Source organism: Mastomys coucha, unplaced genomic scaffold (assembly GCF_008632895.1).
Source record: "Mastomys coucha isolate ucsf_1 unplaced genomic scaffold, UCSF_Mcou_1 pScaffold21, whole genome shotgun sequence".
NCBI classification, from domain to species: domain Eukaryota; kingdom Metazoa; phylum Chordata; class Mammalia; order Rodentia; family Muridae; genus Mastomys; species Mastomys coucha.
In genome coordinates this window covers 97,443,790-97,462,999 of record NW_022196904.1, presented here as the reverse complement: position 1 = coordinate 97,462,999, position 19,210 = coordinate 97,443,790, and the positions used below count along the sequence as shown (strand labels likewise).

Here is a 19,210-nt window from a genome sequence, read left to right as displayed (position 1 = left end):
AAACAACGTAAACTTCAAATTTTTGAAGGAAGAAATTGTAGTATCAGAAGACAGAAAGGTTTCCCATGGTCTTAGATGTCTAGAATTAAGGTAGTAAAATGGCCATACTTCCATATGCAACATGTAGATTCAAACAATCCCCATCAAATGGCCAACATAAAATTTTACAGACCTTGAAATAACATTTGGTAACTTCATATGAAAAACAATAAACCAACATAGTTCCCCCCCAAATCCTGAACAATAACAGAACTGCTGGTGGTATCACCATTTCTGATTAAAGTTGTACTATAGATCTATAGTTAGAAACAACTACATGATTTTGGCATAAAAACAGCCACACTGATCAATGGAATAGAATTAAAGATGAGCGATAAATTCACCATCTATAGACACCTGATGTTTCATACCAAATCCAGAAATACACATTGTAAAAAAGAAAGCATCTTCCAGAAATGGTGGGAGTCAAGCTGGATATTTGCATGTAGAAGAATACAAATAGATCCATATTTATCACCTTGCAAAACCTCAAGTCTAAATGGATCAAATGCATCAACATAAAACCAGACACACTACATACACTCAATTGCAAGAAATAGTTAACAGCCTTGAATGACACAGGTGTCAACTTTTTTCCCCCACTCCTGCCTGAGCTTTTTTTTTTTTTTAAACAGAACACCAACAGCATAGGCACTAACATCAATAATTCATAAATGGAATGGTATATAACTGAAAATCCTATGTAAGTCAAAGAACACCATGAATTGGAAAACATGACAGCCTGAGGATTGGGAAAAATCTTTTTAGCAACTCCCCATCTGCCACGCACACTCATCTACTCCAGTCACATGCAAAATATCGGGGATAAAATCCTGATTAAGGATAAGAGGCAATAAGGACCCAAAAGGAGTTCTCTGCCTCCTGAATAATCAGACAGTCGCTGGTATCTCCTAACTCAGACGTATTCCAGATCAGTCTTTCCAATTGTCAACATGCCCTCATAATTAGGCATAAAGGTACCCCAAGAAATGATTTGTAAATGGCTAAGATTGGGCATTGTCCCCTGGCCAACACAATATTTCCAATCTATCCTAGTTTTAATACCAAGCTATCCATAGCTTGGAATTTCTCTCTAGGAACCTGCCTTGCCAGAACTAGCAACGGAGATCTAGCACATTCCTTAGGCTAATAGATAGTTCGTAATAGTTAGAAATGTTTTACATACTAGAGAGTAATGAAGGGCTTCCACTCAAGGGCATTAGCTAGAAGTGTTAGGTCAGAACCCTAGTCATTGCCCCTAGCAAAACCATAGATTTAGTATAGGAGTACCAAATTAGCCCCAGCAGGGAGGGCTCCACTCCTCTTCCTCCTGCTTCACACCTGGCTACTAGACTCCACAGACCTTGATGTGCGGTCACTTGCCTACGTGACCTCAGTCCTGCGCCTCTTGCTGTAACCCCTGCCCACCTATGTGACTCTTGTCATCTGCCCTGCTTGCTGTATGGTATTTAAGCCTGAATTTCACCTTGTACAAATACATTCAGATTCAACACACCCTTGTGTCTCGAGTCTGTTGGTCATCCACCGACTTAACTGCCCACCTGACCAGAATTCTCATCCCATGGAAATTGGGGTCCCCTGCAACAAACCCGGTCCGCAGCACCCATCCAAGGGTGTGACGATATCCAAAATATAGAAAGAACTCAAGAAAGTAGATATCAACAAAACAAAAACAAATAAGCATGTGTTCATAGTGGCCTTATTTGTGATAGCCAGAAGTTGGAAACAACTCAGATATCCCACAACAAAAGAATGGATACAGAAATGTGATTCATTTGCATAATGGAATACTACTCAGCTATTAAGAATGAGGACATCATGAGTTTTGCAGCAAATAGATGGAACTATAAAATATCTTCCTGAGTGAGGTAACTCAGACCCAAAAATGATAGGCATGGTATGTACTAACTAATAAGTGGATATTAGCCAAAAAAGTACAGAATACTCAGAATGCAATCCGCAGAACTCAAGAAGGTCAACAAGCTGAAAGGCACAAGTGAGGATGCCTCAATTTCACTTGGGAGGGAGAAGAAAGCAATCATGGGGGGCAGAGGGAAGGAGAGAGGAATCTAAGTGGGAGAGGGGAAATAGAGGGGGAAAGGGGAACATGACCAGGTATTGAGGGAAACAGGACTGAATCCATGAGGGCCAGCAAAACAGGAAACCTCAGGAGGTAGGAGGAGGGGGGCACTTTATAATGTACCAGAGACCTGGGAGGTGAGAGACTTTCAGAAATCAAAGGGAGGGACCATAGATGAAATGCCCTACAGTGGGGAGAGGGAACTTGTGTAGTCTACCTCTAGTAGAAAGACAGGGCATCAAGTGGAGGGATGGATTGCCATTCCACAGTCAAAACCCCATAGTTTTTCCTGTCTAAAAGAACATAGTTGTGAGCCATCATCTGGTTGCTGGAAATTGACTTTTAGGACCTCTGCTCACTCTGGTCAGCCCTGCTCACTCCAGTCAACCATGCTTGCTCCAGCCCAAAGATTTATTTATTATTATACATAAGTACACTGTAGCTGTCTTCATATGCACCAGAAGAGGGCATCAGATCTCATTACAGGTGGTTGTGAACCACCATGTGGTTGCTGGGATTTAAACTCAGGACCTTTGGAAGACCAGTGGGTGCTCTTACCTGCTGAGCCATCTCATGAGCTCAAGTTTGGTCTTTTATTGTGTCCTAGATTTCCTGGATATTTTATGTTAGGAGTTTTTAATGCTCTGTATTTTATTTGACCATGATGTCAATATCTTTCTTTTCTTTTCTTTTTTCTCTCAGGCCAATTTTTCCTTCTTTTTTTTCTGTTTTCTTCTTTTTTTATTGGCTATTTTATTTATTTACGTTTCAAGTGTTATCCCCTTTTACAGTTTCCCCTCTGGAAATGCCCTATCCCATCCTTCTTCTCCCTACTTCTGTGAGGGTGTCCCCCCACGCACCAGCCCACTCCTGCTCCACCTCCCAGCATTCCCCTATACTGGGGCATGTAGCCTTCCTAGGAACAAGGGCCTCTCCTTCAATTGATGTCAAGCAAGGACATCCTCTGCTACATGTGTGGCTGAAGCCATTGGCCCCTCCATGGATACTGTTTGGTTGGTGATTTAGTCACTGGGAGCTCTGCTGGGTCTAGTTGGTTGATATTGTTCTTCCTATGGGTTGCAAACCCCCTCAGCTCCTTCAGTCCTTCTAACTCCTCCATTGGTGACCCCATGCTCAGTCCAATGGTTGGCTGTGAGCATCCTCCTCTGTATTTGTCAGGCTCTGGCAGAGCCTCTCAGGAGGAAACTATATCAGGCTTCTGTCAGTAAGCACTTCTTGGCATCACCAATAGTGTCTGGGTTTGGTGTCTGTATACGGGATGGATCCCCAGGTGAGGCAGTCTCTGGATGGCCTTTCCTTCAGTCTCTGCTCCACACTTTGTCTTCTTATTTCTTCTAACGAGGATTTTATTCCCCCTTCTAGGAAGGACTGAAGCATCCACACTTTGGTCTTCCTTCTTTTTGAGCTTCATGTGCTCTGTGAATTATATCTTGGGTATTCCAAGCTCTTGGACTAATATCCACTTATCAGTGAGTATATACAATGTGTGTTCTTTTGTGTCTGGGTTACCTCACTCAGGATAATATTTTCTAGCTCCATCCATTTGCTTGTGAATTTCATGAAGTTATTGTTTTTAATAGCTGCGTAGTACTCCATTGTGTATATGTACTATATTTTCTGTATTCTATCTTCTATTGAAGGACATCTGGGTTCTTTCCAGCTTCTAGCTATTATACATAAGGCTGCTATGAACATAGTGGAGGATGTGTCCTTATTAAATGTTGAAGAATCTTTTGGATATATGCCCAGGAGTGGTATAGCTGGGTCCTCAGGTAATACTACATCCAATTTTTTGAGGAACTGCCAAAATCATTTCCAGAGTGGTTGTATCAGCTTGCAATCCCACCAATAATGGAGGAGTATTCCTCTTTCTCCACATCCTCTCCAGCTTCTGTTGTCACCTGAGTTTTTGATCTTAGCCATTCTGACTGGTGTGATGTGGAATCTCAGGGTTGTTTTTATTTGCATTTCCCCGATGACTAAGGATGTTGAATATTTAAGTGTTTCTTAGCCATTCGAGATTCCTTGGTTGATAATTCTCTATTTAGTTCTGTACTCCACTTTTTAATAGGTTTATTTGGAACTCTGGAGTCTGCCTTTATGAGTTCTTTGTATAATTTGGATATTAGCCCTCTATTGGATGTAGGATGTAGGGTTGGTAAACAACTTTTCCCAATCTGTTGGTTACCTTTTTGTCTTATTAACAGTGCCCTTTGCCTTACAGAAACTTTGCAATTTTATGTTCATTTTTGATCTTAGAGCATAAACCATTGGTGTTCTGTTTAGGAAATTTTCCCCAGTGCCCATGTGTTTGAAGCTCCTCCCCACTTTCTCTTTCATTAGTTTCAGTGAATCTGGTTTTGTGTGGAGGTCCTTGATCCACTTGGACTTGAGCTTTGTGCAAAGGAGATAGATATGGATCAATTTGCATTTTTCTACAAGCTAACCGCCAGAGGAGCCAGCACCATTTGTTAAATTGCTGTCTTTTTTCCACTGGATGGTTTTAGCTTCTTTGTCAAAGATCAAGTGACCATAGGTGTGTGGGTTCATTTCTTGGTTTTCAGTTCTATTTCATTGATCTACTTGTCTGTTTTTATACCAACACTATGTATTTTTATAATATTGCTCTGTAATACAGCTTGAGGTCAGGGATGGTGATTCCCCCAGAAGTTTTTTTTTTTGTTGTTGTTGTTGTTGAGAATAGTTTTTGCTATCTTAGTTTATTTTTGTTATACTAAATGAGTTTGAGAATGGCTCTTTCTAAGTCTGTGGAAAATTGAGTTGGAATTTTGATGGGGATTGCATTGAATCTGTAGATTGCTTTTGGCAAGATGGCCATTTTTACTATATTAATCCTGCCAATCCATGATCATGGGAGATCTTTCCATCTTCGATTTCTTTCTTCAGAGACTTGATATTCTTGTCATGTAGATGTTTCACTTGCTTAGTTAAAGGCACACCAAGGTATTTTATATGAAGGTATTTGTGACTCTAGTGAAGGGTGTTGTTTCCTTAACTTCTTTCTCATCCCTTTTATTCTTTGCGTAGGGGAAGGCTACTGAATTGTTTGAGTTAATTTTGTATTCAGTCACTTTGCTGAAGTTGTTTCTCAGCTGTAGGCACTCTCTGGTAGAATTTTTGGAGTTATTTATTAATCATATCATATCATCTACAAATAGTGATAACTTGACCACTTCTTTTCTAATTTGTATCCTTTTTATCTCATTTTGTAGTCTAATTGCTTTGGCTAGAACTTTGAGTACCATATTGAATTGGTAGGGAGAGAGTGGGCAGCCTTCTAGTCTAGTCCCTGATTTTAATGAGATTGCTTTGAGTTTCTCCCCATTTAATTTGATGTTGGCTATTGGTTTGCTGTATATTGCTTTTATAATATTTAGGTATATACCTTGAATTCCTGATCTCTCCAATACTTTGTTTTGTTTTGTTTTATAGTTTCTTTATTTACATGTCATATGATTTCTCCTTTCCCAGTTTCTCCTCAACAACAACAACAACAACAACAACAACAACAACAAAAACAAACCCCTGTTCACTTCCCCCTCCGCTTGCTCGCCACCCCACCCTCTCCTGCATACTGGCCCTGGCTTTCTCCTACACTGGGGCATAGAACCTTCACAGGGCCAAGGGCCTCTCCTCCCATTAATGACTGACTTGGCCATCCTCTACTATACAAATGCTGCTGGAGCAATCAGTCCCACCATGTGTACTCCTTGGTTGGTGGTTTAGTCCCTGGGAGCTCTGAGGGTACTAGTTAGTTCATATTGTTGTTCGTCCTAAGGGGATGCAAACCCTTCAGCTCCTTCAATCCTTTCTCTAGCTCCTTCACTGGGGACCCTGTACTCAGTACAATGGATGGCTGTGAACCTCTACTTCTGTATTAGTTGGGTACTATCAGAACCTCTCAGGAGACAGCTATATGAGGTTGGATTGTCCTTCCTTCAGTCTCTGCTCCATAGTTAGTCTCTATAGCTCCTTCCATGGGTATTTTGTTCCCCCTTTTAAGAAGGAATGAAGTGTCCACATTTTTGGTCTTCTTCTTGAGTTTCTTGTGGTTTGTGGATTGTACTTTGTGTATTCCGAACTTCTGGGCTAATAACCACTTATCAGAGAGTGCATACCATGTGTCTTCTTTTGTGACTGGGTTACCTTACTTAGGATGATATTCTCCAGATCCATCTATTTCCCTAAGAATTTCATAAATTCATTGTTTTTAATGGCTGAGTAGTACTCCATTGAGTAAATATGCCACATTTTCTGTATCCATTCCTCTGTTGAGGGACATCTGGGTTGTTTCCAGTTTCTGGCTATTATAAATAAGGCTGCTATGAACATGGTGGAGCATGTGTCCTTATTACATGTTGGAACATCTTCTGGGTATATGCCCAGGAGTAGTATAACTAGGTCCTCTGGTAGTACTATGTCCAATTTCTGGAGGAACCACCAAACTGATTTCCAGAGTGGTGGTACCAGCTTGCATTCCCACCAGCAATGAAGGAGTGTTCCTCTTATTTCACGACCTCTCCAGTATCTGTTGTCACCTGAGTTTTTTGTCCTAGCCATTCTGACTGGTGTGAGGTGGAATCTCAGGGTTGTTTTGATTTGCATTTCCCTCATGACTAAGGATGTTGAACATTTCTTTAGGTGCTTCTCAGCCATTTGATATTCATCAGTTGAGAATTCTTTGTTCAGCTCTGTACACCATTTTTTAATAGGTTTATTTGGTTCTCTGGAGTCTCACTTCTTGAGTTCTTTGTATACACTGGATATTAGCCCTACTTTTAACATGAATGGGTATGGTATTTTGTGGATGGCTTTTTCTGCATCTAATGAGATGATCATGTGTTTTTTTTCTTTGAGTTTATTTATATTATGGATTACATATCAATGGATTATACTGATGGATTTCTATATATTGATCCATCCCTGCATCCCTGGGATGAAGTCTACTTGATCATGATGGATGATCATTTTTATGTTTTCTTGGATTCAGTTTTTGAGAATTTTATTGAGTATTTTTGCATTGATATTCATAAGGGAAATTGGTCTGAAGTTCTCTTTCTTTGAGGAGTCTTTGTGTGGTCTAGGTATTAGTGAAACTGTAGCTTTATAGAAAGAACTGGGTACTATACATTTTGTTTATATTTTGAGGAATACTTTGAGGAGTATTGGTATTAGATCTTCTTTGAAGGTCTGATAGAATTCTGCACTAAACCCATCCAGTCCTGGGCTCTTTTTGTTTGGGAGGCTTTTCTGACTGCATTTGTTTCCTTCAGGGTTATGGGGCTATTTAGATAGTGTATCTGATCCCGATTTAACTTTTAGTATCTGGCATCTGTCTAGAAATTCAGCCAATTCAGCCAGGTTTTCTAGTTTTCTTGAAGACAGACTTTTGTAGTAGGATCTGGTGATTTTTTAAATTACCTTGTTTTCTGTTTTCATGTCCCCCATTTCATTTCTGATTTTATTAATTTGGATGTTGCCTCTGTGTCTTCTCATTAGTCTGGCTAAGGTTTTATCTATCTTGTTGATTTTCTCAAAGAACCAACTCCTGGTTTGGTTGATTCCTTGTATAGTTCTTTTTGTTTCTACTTAGTTGATTTCAGTCCTGACTTTGATTATTTTCTGCCTTCTACTCCTCTTGGGTATATTTGCTTTTTTTGTTCTAGAGCTTTTGGATGTGCTGTTAAGCTGCTAGTGTATGCTTTCTCTAGTTTCTTTTGAATGCACTCAGAACTATGAATTTTCCTCTTAGCACTGCTTTCTTTGTGTCCTATAAGTTTGGGTGTGTTGTGCCTTCATTTTCATTAAATTCTAAAAAGTCTTTTATTCTTTCTCTATTTCTTCCTTGGCCAAGTTATCATTGAGTAATAGTTGTTCAGTTACCATGTGCGTGTGGGCTTTCTCTTGTTTTTGTTGCTACTGAAGACCACTCTTTATCCATGGTGGTCTGATAAAATACATGGGATTAACTCAATGTTCTTATATCTGTTAAGGTTTGCTTTGTGTCCAAGTATATGGTCAGTTTTTGAGAAGGTACCATGAGGTGCTGCAAGAAGGTATATTCTTTTGTTTTAGGGTGAAATGTTCTGTAGATATCTGTTAAATCCATTTGGTTTATAACTACTTTTAGTTTCACTGTGTCTCTAGTTTCTATTTCTATGGTCTGTCTATTGTGGAGAGTGGGGTGTTGAAATTTCCTACTATTATTGTGTGATGGTCAATGTGTGTTTTGAGCTTCAGTAGCATTTCTCTTACAAATGTGGGTGGTCTTGCATTTGGGGTATAGATGCTCAGACTTGAGAGTTTATCCTGGTAGATTTTTCCTTTGATAGGTATGTAGTGACCTTTCCCATCTTTTTTGATAACTTTTGGTTGAAAGTCTATTTTGTTGGATATTAGAATGGCTAATCCAGCTTGTTTCTTGGGACTATTTGCTTGGAAAAATTTTCCCACCTTTTTACTTTGAGGGAATGTCTATCTTTGACTCTAAGGTGTATTTCCTCTATGCAGCAAAATTATGGATCCTGTTTATGTTTTCAGTCTTTTAGTCAATTCTTGGAGAATTGAGTCCATTGATGCTCAGAGATATTAGGAATAAGTGATCATTGCTTCCTGTTATTTTTATTGTTAGAGTTGGAATTACATTAAAGAAGTTTCTCTTCTTTTGAGTTTGTTGTGAAAAGATTAATTTCTTGCTTTTTCTGGGTATATTTTCCTTCCTTGTATTGGACTTTTCCTTCTATTTTCCTCTGTAGGTCTGGATTAGTAGAAATATATTGTCTAAATTTGGTTTTGTCTTAGAAAACTTTGGTTTCTCTATTTATGGTAATTGCGAGTTTTTCTAGGTATAGTAGTCTGGGCTGGCATTTGTGTTCTTGTAGGGTCTGTATGACATCTGCCCAGGATTTTCTGGCTTTTATAGTCTCTGGTGAGAAGTCTGGTGTAATTCAGATAGGTCTGCCTTTATATGTTATTTGACCTTTTTTTTCCCCTTACTGCTTTTAATATTCTTTCTTTGTTCTGTGTATTTGGTGTTTTAATTACTATATGATGAGAGGAATTTCTTTTCTGGTCCCATCTGTTTGGTGTCCTGTAGGCTTCTTGTATGTTTATCAGCATTTCTTTCTTTAGGTTAGGAAAGTTTTCTTCTATAATTTTGTTGAAGGTGTTTGCTGCTCCTTTGAGTTGGGAATCCTTACACTATTCTATGCCTATTATTCTCAGGTTTGCTCTTTTCATTGTATTTCTTGAATATTTTGAGATAGGACCTCTTTGCCTTTTGTATTTTCCTTGACTGTTGTGAGTGGAGTGAGTGGAGAGCCAGAGCCTGGGCCTACTCACTGGTGCAGGTACAAACTGGAAAGAACCAATAAACACATTCTTTACTCTTAATTGAAATTTAAGAGTAAATTTAATTTTCTCTCTAGAAGAAGCTAATCTTGTTTTTGGTCTCCTGATGGTTTAGACAGGAGTGATGCTCAGTGGGGCTCTACAACAGCCTGAAGTAAGCAGATACATGTGTGCAGCAATTCTGCTGTAATAATGTTTTTGCTTGTTTTATGGTACTGGAATTAAACCCAGGGCCTAGTGCATATTAAACAAGTATTCTATTTATCATTAAGTTACATTCTTAATGTTTGTATTCTCAAGGTGAATCCCATTTTGTATATGTCTCACAGTGCTTTGGAACACATGTACCACAAGCTGATCTTAAATTCTACATTTTCCTTTTTTGAAATTGATAGTTCTGGGATTAAAAGCATTCACCACTTTAGCCAGCATTTATAACACCTACTAAAGAATATACAGAATAATTCATCTTCTCAGTCATCCTTGAGGAATGTATCACATACAAATAAAATACCTAGAATGAATGGAAATTTGTGGCTGGCAGGGGTGGGGGGGTATCTCTAGGATATCCCAAAGTCCTGAGATTGGCAAGCTACCAGCAGTCTATGGTGTGACTTTTGTTGAGATTCCAAGTGATGAGTATATGGCACCTGAAGAGGCCATCTCCTGTAGTCAGGCAGGACACTAATGGAGAGATAATGACACCAACCCACCCTCATAACTCTTTATGCAAAATTTGTCCTGTCTATAAGAAATGCAGGGACAAAGATGGAACAGAGTATGTGGGAATGGCCAACCAATAACTGGACCAGCTAGAGACCCATATTGGCAAGTACCAATACCCAACACCATTAATGACACTCTGTTATGCTTGCAGATAGGAGCCTCACATAACTATCCTCTGAGAGGTTCCACCCAGCAGCTGACTGAAACAGATATAGAGGGCCACAGCCAAACATGGGACAGATCTTGGAGAGTCTTATAGGAGGACCAAGGGCCTCAGAAGGGGCAGGCACTCCACAGAAAAACAAACAGGGTCAAACAACCTGGACTCTTGGGGTCTCTTAGAGACTGAACCGCCAACCAAAGAGCATACATGAGCTGGATCTAAGGTCCCCACACATATGTAGGAGTTGTACAGCTCGGTCCTCATGCAAGTTCCCCAACAACTGTAGAGTGGCCTTCCCTAAAGCTGTTGATTATCTGTGGATCCTGTTACCCTAACTGGGTTCCCTTGTCTGTCCTCATTGGGAGGGATGTGTCTAGCTTTGAAGTGACCTGATGCACCAGGGTTAGTAGAGGGGTAGTATCCGCCTCCCAGAAGAGAACGTGAGGGAGGAATAGGAAAGTGACTGTGTGAAGGGGGTAATGAGAACAGCGATTGGAATATAACATGAATAAATAATTAATGAATAATTAATTAGTGGAAAAATAAGTAAAACCCCAAAACATGAATATATAAGGAACTGGATTTATTTAAACGTCATGTTAATGGCAGTGCTACCACAATAATTTGTATGTCAACAACAGAAAGTAGATCAATAAACTGTGAATTATGTTTCAGAAGCATATACCTCTTAAAACAATTAAGTATTAATATGAAGATTAATGTGATATGTTTATAAACATGGAAATATCAAGAACGAAAACATACTCTAACCAAGAAATGTACTCTTTGTTTTCACTACCTTAAAAATCCATAGAATTCAAAAGAATGATAGCAAAACAACAAGTTCTTCAACAAATCAAACTATGTGAAAAGCCACTTTTCTTTGCCATAATTTCAACACAGCCCTTTTCATCTCCTTGTTCCTCAGACTGTAGATAAGTGGATTCAGCAGAGGGGTGAGCAGTATATAGGCCAATGACATCAGTTTCTTGGTGTCTGGTGAGTACTTGGATTTGGGCTGTAGATAAATTATACTGGCTGTGCAATAGAAGAGGGTGACAGAGGTAAGATGAGAAGCACACGTGGAAAAGGCCTTCTGCCTCCCTGTAGTGGATGGCATCCTCAGGATGGCAAAGAGAATTCGAGTATAAGACAAGAGTATCAACAGGAAGGGGACCATGACAATTAAAATGGTGCCTGTAAAGGCATAGACTTCAAACAGGAAGGTGTCTGCACAGGCAAGCTCCAGCACAGGAGGAGTCTCACAGAAGAGATGGTTAATCTCCTTGTGGCCACAGTAGGGGAAGCTAAACACCCATGTGGTCTGCAGCGTACTCATCATGGTACCTGAGACCCAGGAGAACATCACTAATTTCACAAAGACCCTTTTGTTCATAATCACGGGGTAGGATAGAGGATGGCAGATTGCAGCAAATCGATCATAAGCCATTGCTCCCAGGAGGAAACACTCAGTCACACCAAAGAAAAGAATGAAATACATCTGTGCAAAACAGCCCCCAAAGGAAATGGTTGCTTTCTCAGTGGTCAGGACCACCAACATTTTAGGTGTGATGACTGTGCTGAAACAGAGGTCCACTAAAGATAAGTTCTGCAGAAACAGGTACATGGGGATGTGCAGGCTCTGGTCCAGGAGGATGATGGTGATAATGATGGCATTTCCCAACACAGTCACCAGATAAATAACTAGGAAAGCCCCAAACATCTGCCCTTGAAGTTCAGGATAGTTAGAAAATCCCAAGAGGATGAACTCAACAGTAGAGCTGTGATTTTGCCTCCTCATTACAATATTGGAGCCCTGCGTTTATCTTAGGGACATAGTACATACAGGATGAAGTCACAGGAACTGTGCAGGAACTGAGTTCAAATTTGAAATTCTTGGCAGAAGTTTTAAAGACATGCTCCTTTTGACATAGGTTCAGACTAGCAGTTTTGAAGAATGGTCAATGCATTGTAACAATGAACCTTTAAAAGACAAATGGAGAGTTACAAAGCTTTGGCTCAGAAAAGTTTAACACATATAAAATACTGCTGTTGAAATGACTCAATTATTAAAACCACTTGCCACACAACCTGATTTCAATTCCATTTCTGGAACCCACAAAACAACAAAACAAAACAAAACAAAACAAAAGTTTGATATAGGAGTATATCTGTAATCCCAGTGCCCCTATAACAAAATATTAGTGCAAGGCAAAGCCTAGTGAAGTACTCTTAAGCTTGAAAGCCAGTTAGGCTGGACACATAGTGCAATAGAAACAAAAGAGACCATCTTTAATATGGTGATCAAAGGGTAGCAATACTTAAAAGTTCCCCGAACTCCACAAGCTCACCATGACATATGTACACACACATACACACACACACACACACACACACACACACCACACACACACAGACACACACATTATTATTATTAAGTTATAAACAATCAAAGAATACACATAGAGGGACCCATGGCTCCAGCTGCATATGTAGCAGAGGATGGCCTTATCTTGCATCAATGGGAGGAAAGGCTATAGGAAAGGTCCTATGAAGGCTGGATGCCAAGCATAGGAGAATGCTAGGGCAGTGAGGCAGGAGTGTGTGTGTGTGTGTGTGTGTGTGTGTGTGTGTGTGTGTGTGAACCCCCTTATTGAACAGGGGGGAAAGGGATGGAATAGGGGATTTCAGGAGGGGAAACTGAGAAGGGGGATAACACTTGAAATGCAAATAAATAAAATAACCAATAAAAATTTTCTCACAAAAAATAGAATAGTAGTCTTTGGCAACACTTTTCTATGTAGCAAAAGTTAACTAAACCCATTCTTGGTACATATACAAATACTGTGTTACTTAGAATCCACTATCCATTACTCTGATGCATGAATATTTGTGTTGTATTTAATTGTAAACTTATATATAAATTTTAAGTAAAGAGTTTCAAATTAGATAAGTCATAAAAAAACCTGACAAATTAACGCTATGATAATTTTAAATGGAAATATATTGGTAGTTTTTGATAAATACCAGAGTACAAAGCATACTTACTTTGTTAAGAATGAAAAATAAGCCATATATACCTGAATAAATATACCATATCCCCAAAATTTGATTTGTAGATAAAGTGACTCCAAATGAACATAAGTCAAATGGCTTCCAGAATGTTTCTTTGGTTTCTGATCCAGGTGAACCAAATTTACTGAAATTTGCCCCATTTTATTTTCAATTTTCTACCATTGATTCTTGGGATTAGAAAATGACTTTAGAAAATACCATGTAGGACTATACTGAATCTATGATTCACTTGTTAACTTTAAAGGAAAATACAGCTATACTTGGAGTTTGTGTCATCTACTCAGTGGTTGAGTACCCATCACCATACACTCCACAGAAGACATCCGAGCCACTCTGTACATTTCTACCACCCAGATCTCTAACTCCTATCACACAGTTTCCCATTTTCTAGAGCACTCACTACCAATGGAAATAATACAAAGTATTTGATATTTTCAGCTTCATGCCTAATTCTCCCTCTAGAATATAAACTGCAGGATGACAAGAATTTTGATCTAGATTTTGTGTTGTTTCCAGAACTGAAAACAGGTAGTTACATACATAATACAAAATTGACCCCAAATGAACTGATGAATTGATATTTAATAAATCCATGGAGGAATAATTATTTAAATTAAGAAAGCCTGGTCTATAGCCTCAGTTGACTACTGTATCTGAAGGGAAATAATCAACACAAGAATAAAGATGAGCCATATTCACTGTCTGACTTTTCTAGAAGCTGGAGGCTACTGGGGTATACGAGCACCACTGGTTTAGATGTTGGTCCTGTTTGTGACATAAAACCTCAGCTTGAGCGGTCCTTGCATGTGGACCCCTATCTATATGTTCAGGAATTACTCCTGGAAAACCTTTTATGAGTCAAATGGGGGCTAGGCTTAGGGAGATGGAACATCAGCAGTTAGGTAGTAAACAAAAATGAGATTCCTGATTCTCTATCATCTTCCAATCTTACATACAACTAACTGCCTTCTTCCTTGTCAAACTCCCCTTTACAGCCCCCTTCTGGACAAAGCTCCCCACTATCCCTGAACCTCCTAGTCTAACTCCTCCTCTTTCCAGATTTCTCCCCACTGTCAGTACTCACACATCCTTAGAACCAGAAACCCATTAATACTTGCCAGATCCTGCCATCCACTCAAGTTCCTTCTCATCAGTATAAGGAGCCCTGATGACTTCACATGTATCATACCTTCTTTTCCCATCTGTACTTTGTACAATTACATCAAAACAATCCCATGCTTCCTTCCCAAACCTTCAGGCTTCCCCTGAGTCACAGAATAAAATGTTCATTTCTCTGACAGACTTGTAAGGAAACCAGAGTAGGAGTTACTGTTTTAGAAACATAAGTGAAGGGGAAATGCTCTAGTGACACCTGAGTACTAGAACAGAGGATGCCAGCTTTGAAAAAAGCTTTAGGGAGAAAAAATAGAATTATAGTATGGATATGACACAGGAAAGCCAGAGGACAGAATCATACAACAAACTGAAGACCCAGGATACCTTGGCTTCAGATCATTAGGACATTAATAGAAAAGTAAAAAAAAAAAAAAATGATTTGCTAAGTACGACTCTGGTAATGCCCTAAAAGCAAATAGCTAGGACTAGGGAGATGGCTCAGTGGGTAACTTGCTTGTTGTTCATGTTCAAGTATGAGAACCTGAGTTTGGACCCCCAGAAACCACTTGAAGTAGTTGGGTCTATATAGTGATATGCATCTGTTATCGACAGCCTGGGGCAGGGTGGAGACAGGCAAATTTCAGGATTCACTGCTCAGTCAGAAGAACTGAAATGACAAGCTTAAGTTTCATGGGACTCTGTCATAGAAAATAAGGTAGATATCTTGACATCATGCTGAATGCTTTTAATCCCAGCACTCGGGAAACAGACAGGCAGTTTCTAGGTCAATCAGGGATACACTGTGAGATCCTGTCTCAAAGAATAAAAAGAAGAAGGTGGGAAATTATAGAAGAAGCCACCCAATGTCTACCTCTGGACTTGATATTTGCATGCCAACATCAGTCTTTCTCTCTCTCTCTCTCTCTCTCTCTCTCTCTCTCTCTCTCTCTCTCTCTCTCTCTTGCACATGTGCACACACACACACACACAGCAGTACGAAATGTCTATGCTAACTACAATAATATGTTATTGCTGTCAAATTTTTCATAAAACAAGTAAAATAACATCTGAATAAAAACTTTAAAAGACAAAATTATATACAATCAATTTCAATTTCTAATGTATAAAACAAACTAAGTTATATAAGATAATACAGAGATCTTATTTAAATAGAAAAACAAGTGGGCTAATAAAAATTTATTAAATAAATCTAAGTAATATTCTTGTGAATGTTTTATAAGAACTGAACCTGACTGGCTCCTCTCTTCCTTTAATAAGGAATATCTGGTCCTAACTTGTCTAACTCACCAGCATGTTTCACTGGTTTTAGCATTAACTTTCCCTATCATGTTGAGCAAGTAGCTCTCTCCTCAGAGCTTCCTCTTCTACAGAATTGTTCTTGACCACCCTCACTCTGATCCTTCTGTGAACTGATGGCTTGTGCAAGCTTTAGAACACCAGTTGCTATCTAGACATTTTCATGAAGAAGAAAGGTGGAACAACTGAAGCAACTGGTGTTCTTACCGGAGCAGAGCGATCACTTGCCAAGTACCCCAAATGCCAGTAGAATTTTAATAGGATCTTCCTGGTCGGATTCATAAGGTAGAAGCCACTGACAGAATCTCAGGCACAATCTTTAGCTCAAAACCAATTAACTGATGCACAACCTAATGGATCAGATATTTGACCTGGTATTTAAAAATCATTTCCATCCTTACAACTTGGTGAGTGAGTGCATCAATTTTATGACATTGTATGCTCTGGGAGAAACCTTCTCTTTGGAGACCTTATACTCTGTGTATACAGACTTTCCTCTGTGGAGATCAGGAAACACCATGGAACTAACTAACTAGGTACACCTCTCCTCCAGGCTTCTACAGGGAATAATGAGCATGTCTTCCCACAAGAGATTTGATTTCACCATTGTGTCCCCAGTTATGAAAATGAAATTGTGAAGGTGATGAGGTGACTTGGCCTGATCCTATGGAAATGGAAGCAGAAATTGAACAGATGCTATAAATAAGACATGAGGAGATAAGAAGTGCAGTCCACAGTGAGAACAAGCTGATACAAGGGAAGAGTTCATCAGAGGTGAGCATCTTATACACTGTTATGAGAAAGTTACTTTGTGGAAAGTCTGTTAACAAATTTTCAAAAATTACTTTGAGAGCATCAAAATTTGGTTTGTATGGGCTGGAGAGAAGGCTCAGCAGTTAAGAGCACTGACTGCTCTTTCAGAAGTCCTGAGTTCAATTCCCGGCAACCACATGGTATCTCACAACCATCTGTAATGAATTCCAATGCACTCTTCTGGTGTACACGAAGACAGCAACAGTATACTAACATACATAAAATAAATAAAATCTTAAAAAAATATTGGGTTATGCATTCAACCTCATTCTCAGTATTCTGACCAGTTCTGAATCTCTCCATTGACTGCTGCCCACTGCGGAACAAGTTTCACTGACAAAGCTGAGAGAAGCCCAGGCCTATAAATACGGACATAAAAATTTTAAAAGCAAAATTGACAGAATGATCATTTAGCAAAGTAACACTAGCAGGTTCTTCTATAGGGCCTATGACATTTCCAGCGGTGGACCTTTAACAAGAATGATTGCTAGGGCAAGGAGAATCATTCTTTTTTGAGGATATAGCAACTGGTAGATCTAAATGATCCAGTGGATGGCCCCATACTCATGCATATATGGGCATCACTAGCTGTACTTAATGATCAAAAAAACTCAGACAAACCAGACATGAATTTGAAAGAGGTATGGAAGGATATGGAGAGTGTTAAAGGGATAAATGGAGATAGATAATATTTCACTGTGTCTGTCTGTCTGTCTGTCTGTCTGTCTGTCTGTCTGTCTCTCTCTCTCCGTGTGTGTGTGTGTGTGTGTGTGTGTGTGTGTGTGAAATTCTCAAAAACAAGAACATATAAAACCAGTTCAGAGTGAATATTTTTATGGATACAAAATCAATTTAGATGTTCCTCAGAAAATTGGAAATAGTTCTACCTGAAGACCCAGTTTATACTGCTTCTGGGCATATACCAAAAGATGTTAGACAATATCACAAGGACACATGGTTCATTATGTTTATAGCATGAAACTTATTCATAATAGAAACTCAGATAACCCTCAACTGAAGAATGGACACAAAAGTGTGGTTCATCTACACAATGTAATACTATTCAGCTATTAAAAACAAGAACATTATGAACTTTGCAGGCAAATGGATGTAACAATAAAATATCATCTTGAGTGAGGTAACCCAGACCCAAAAGGACATGCATAGTATGTACTCACTGACAAGTGGATATTAGTCAAAAAGTACAGAATATCCATAATACACCCCACTGAGCCTAAGAAGTTAAACAAGAAAGACCAAGTGAGGATGTGTCAATCACACTTATAAGTGAGAACAAAATAATCATGGGGGCAGGGGAAAGGAGTGACCTGGGTGGGAAAGGGGAGAGGGAGGCAATAAGAGGGGGGCTGGATCCATTGAGATGACATATGATTCTTGTATTTTTGTCCATGTATTTGATTTATTACATTTATTTCTTATATATGTTAAAATAAAAATAAAACAATAAAAATTTTTGATATAGAAGAATTATGGCATGTAGGAGTTATCCAAACTGACTTGAGCAATCAGTGAGACCATTTTCCTCATGCCCAGAAGGTATAGGGATGAACCAGTCAAGACTTAGCTTTATCCAGAAATCAGATGATATGACCAGGACATAAATTCTTCTTTCAGTCTCTTATCTCTAATATCTTAGGGGAGCTTTTCCAATATCAAAGACATGGATCCTTTCTCTGTATCATATCTCTACTTTTCTAGAGTGGGCTCCATTGTCAAAGAACCTCTTTTAGGAGCATGAAAGCTGCCAACATCTTTATTCTGTGTCCAGAGCAGATGTATCACTATCCTGATGGTAAAGAGATTTCACGCCTAAAACTTAACCCAAGGACTCTTTTGTCCTTCTCTGCAGAGTGGTTCTCTGTTCATCCATGAATCACATTGCATGATCATCATTGGGATGGAATATGAGGTCAGGTGCATAATTTTAATAGAACTGCTTTATAACCTGGCATGGTATCAACCCCAATGATATATACATAAAATACTTAATTAAAAAATACCTCCCCAGGAAAAACTTATTATGCCTAATGGAATGAGGCTCCAGAATGGCTATGGTTCAATCTGCTAATATCCTAGTTTAGCAAAGTAACACTAGCAGGTTCTTCTATAGGGCCTATGACATTCCCAGCTGTGGACCTTTAACAAGAATGATTGCTAGGGCAAGGAGAATCATTCCTTTTTGAGGATATAGCAATCCATTTTTATGGATTTTGTATCCATAAAAATATCCATGGTGAGAAAATGCTTTGTATACTTGTATCACTGTGGTTACAAAAGGAAAGATAAATGCTGAGAGCCAATCAACTTGCGTCAGTTGTTTTTGTAAGGCAGACTGGTAAGGAGTGGAAATGGATAGAATGAATGAGGCCATACAGATAATCTCACAGACAGTGAATGGACAGTCCTGGAGGACAGTGACAAAGAGAGACAGAAAATGGAGAATAACT

General features: G+C 39.1%; 1 pseudogene; it reads right to left on the bottom strand.

Annotated features, from left to right (window-relative positions):
* Positions 1-11,277: 11,277 nt before the first annotated feature.
* On the bottom strand, positions 11,278-12,258 carry LOC116100851 (annotated as a pseudogene).
* Between the last annotated feature and the right edge of the window lie 6,952 nt (positions 12,259-19,210).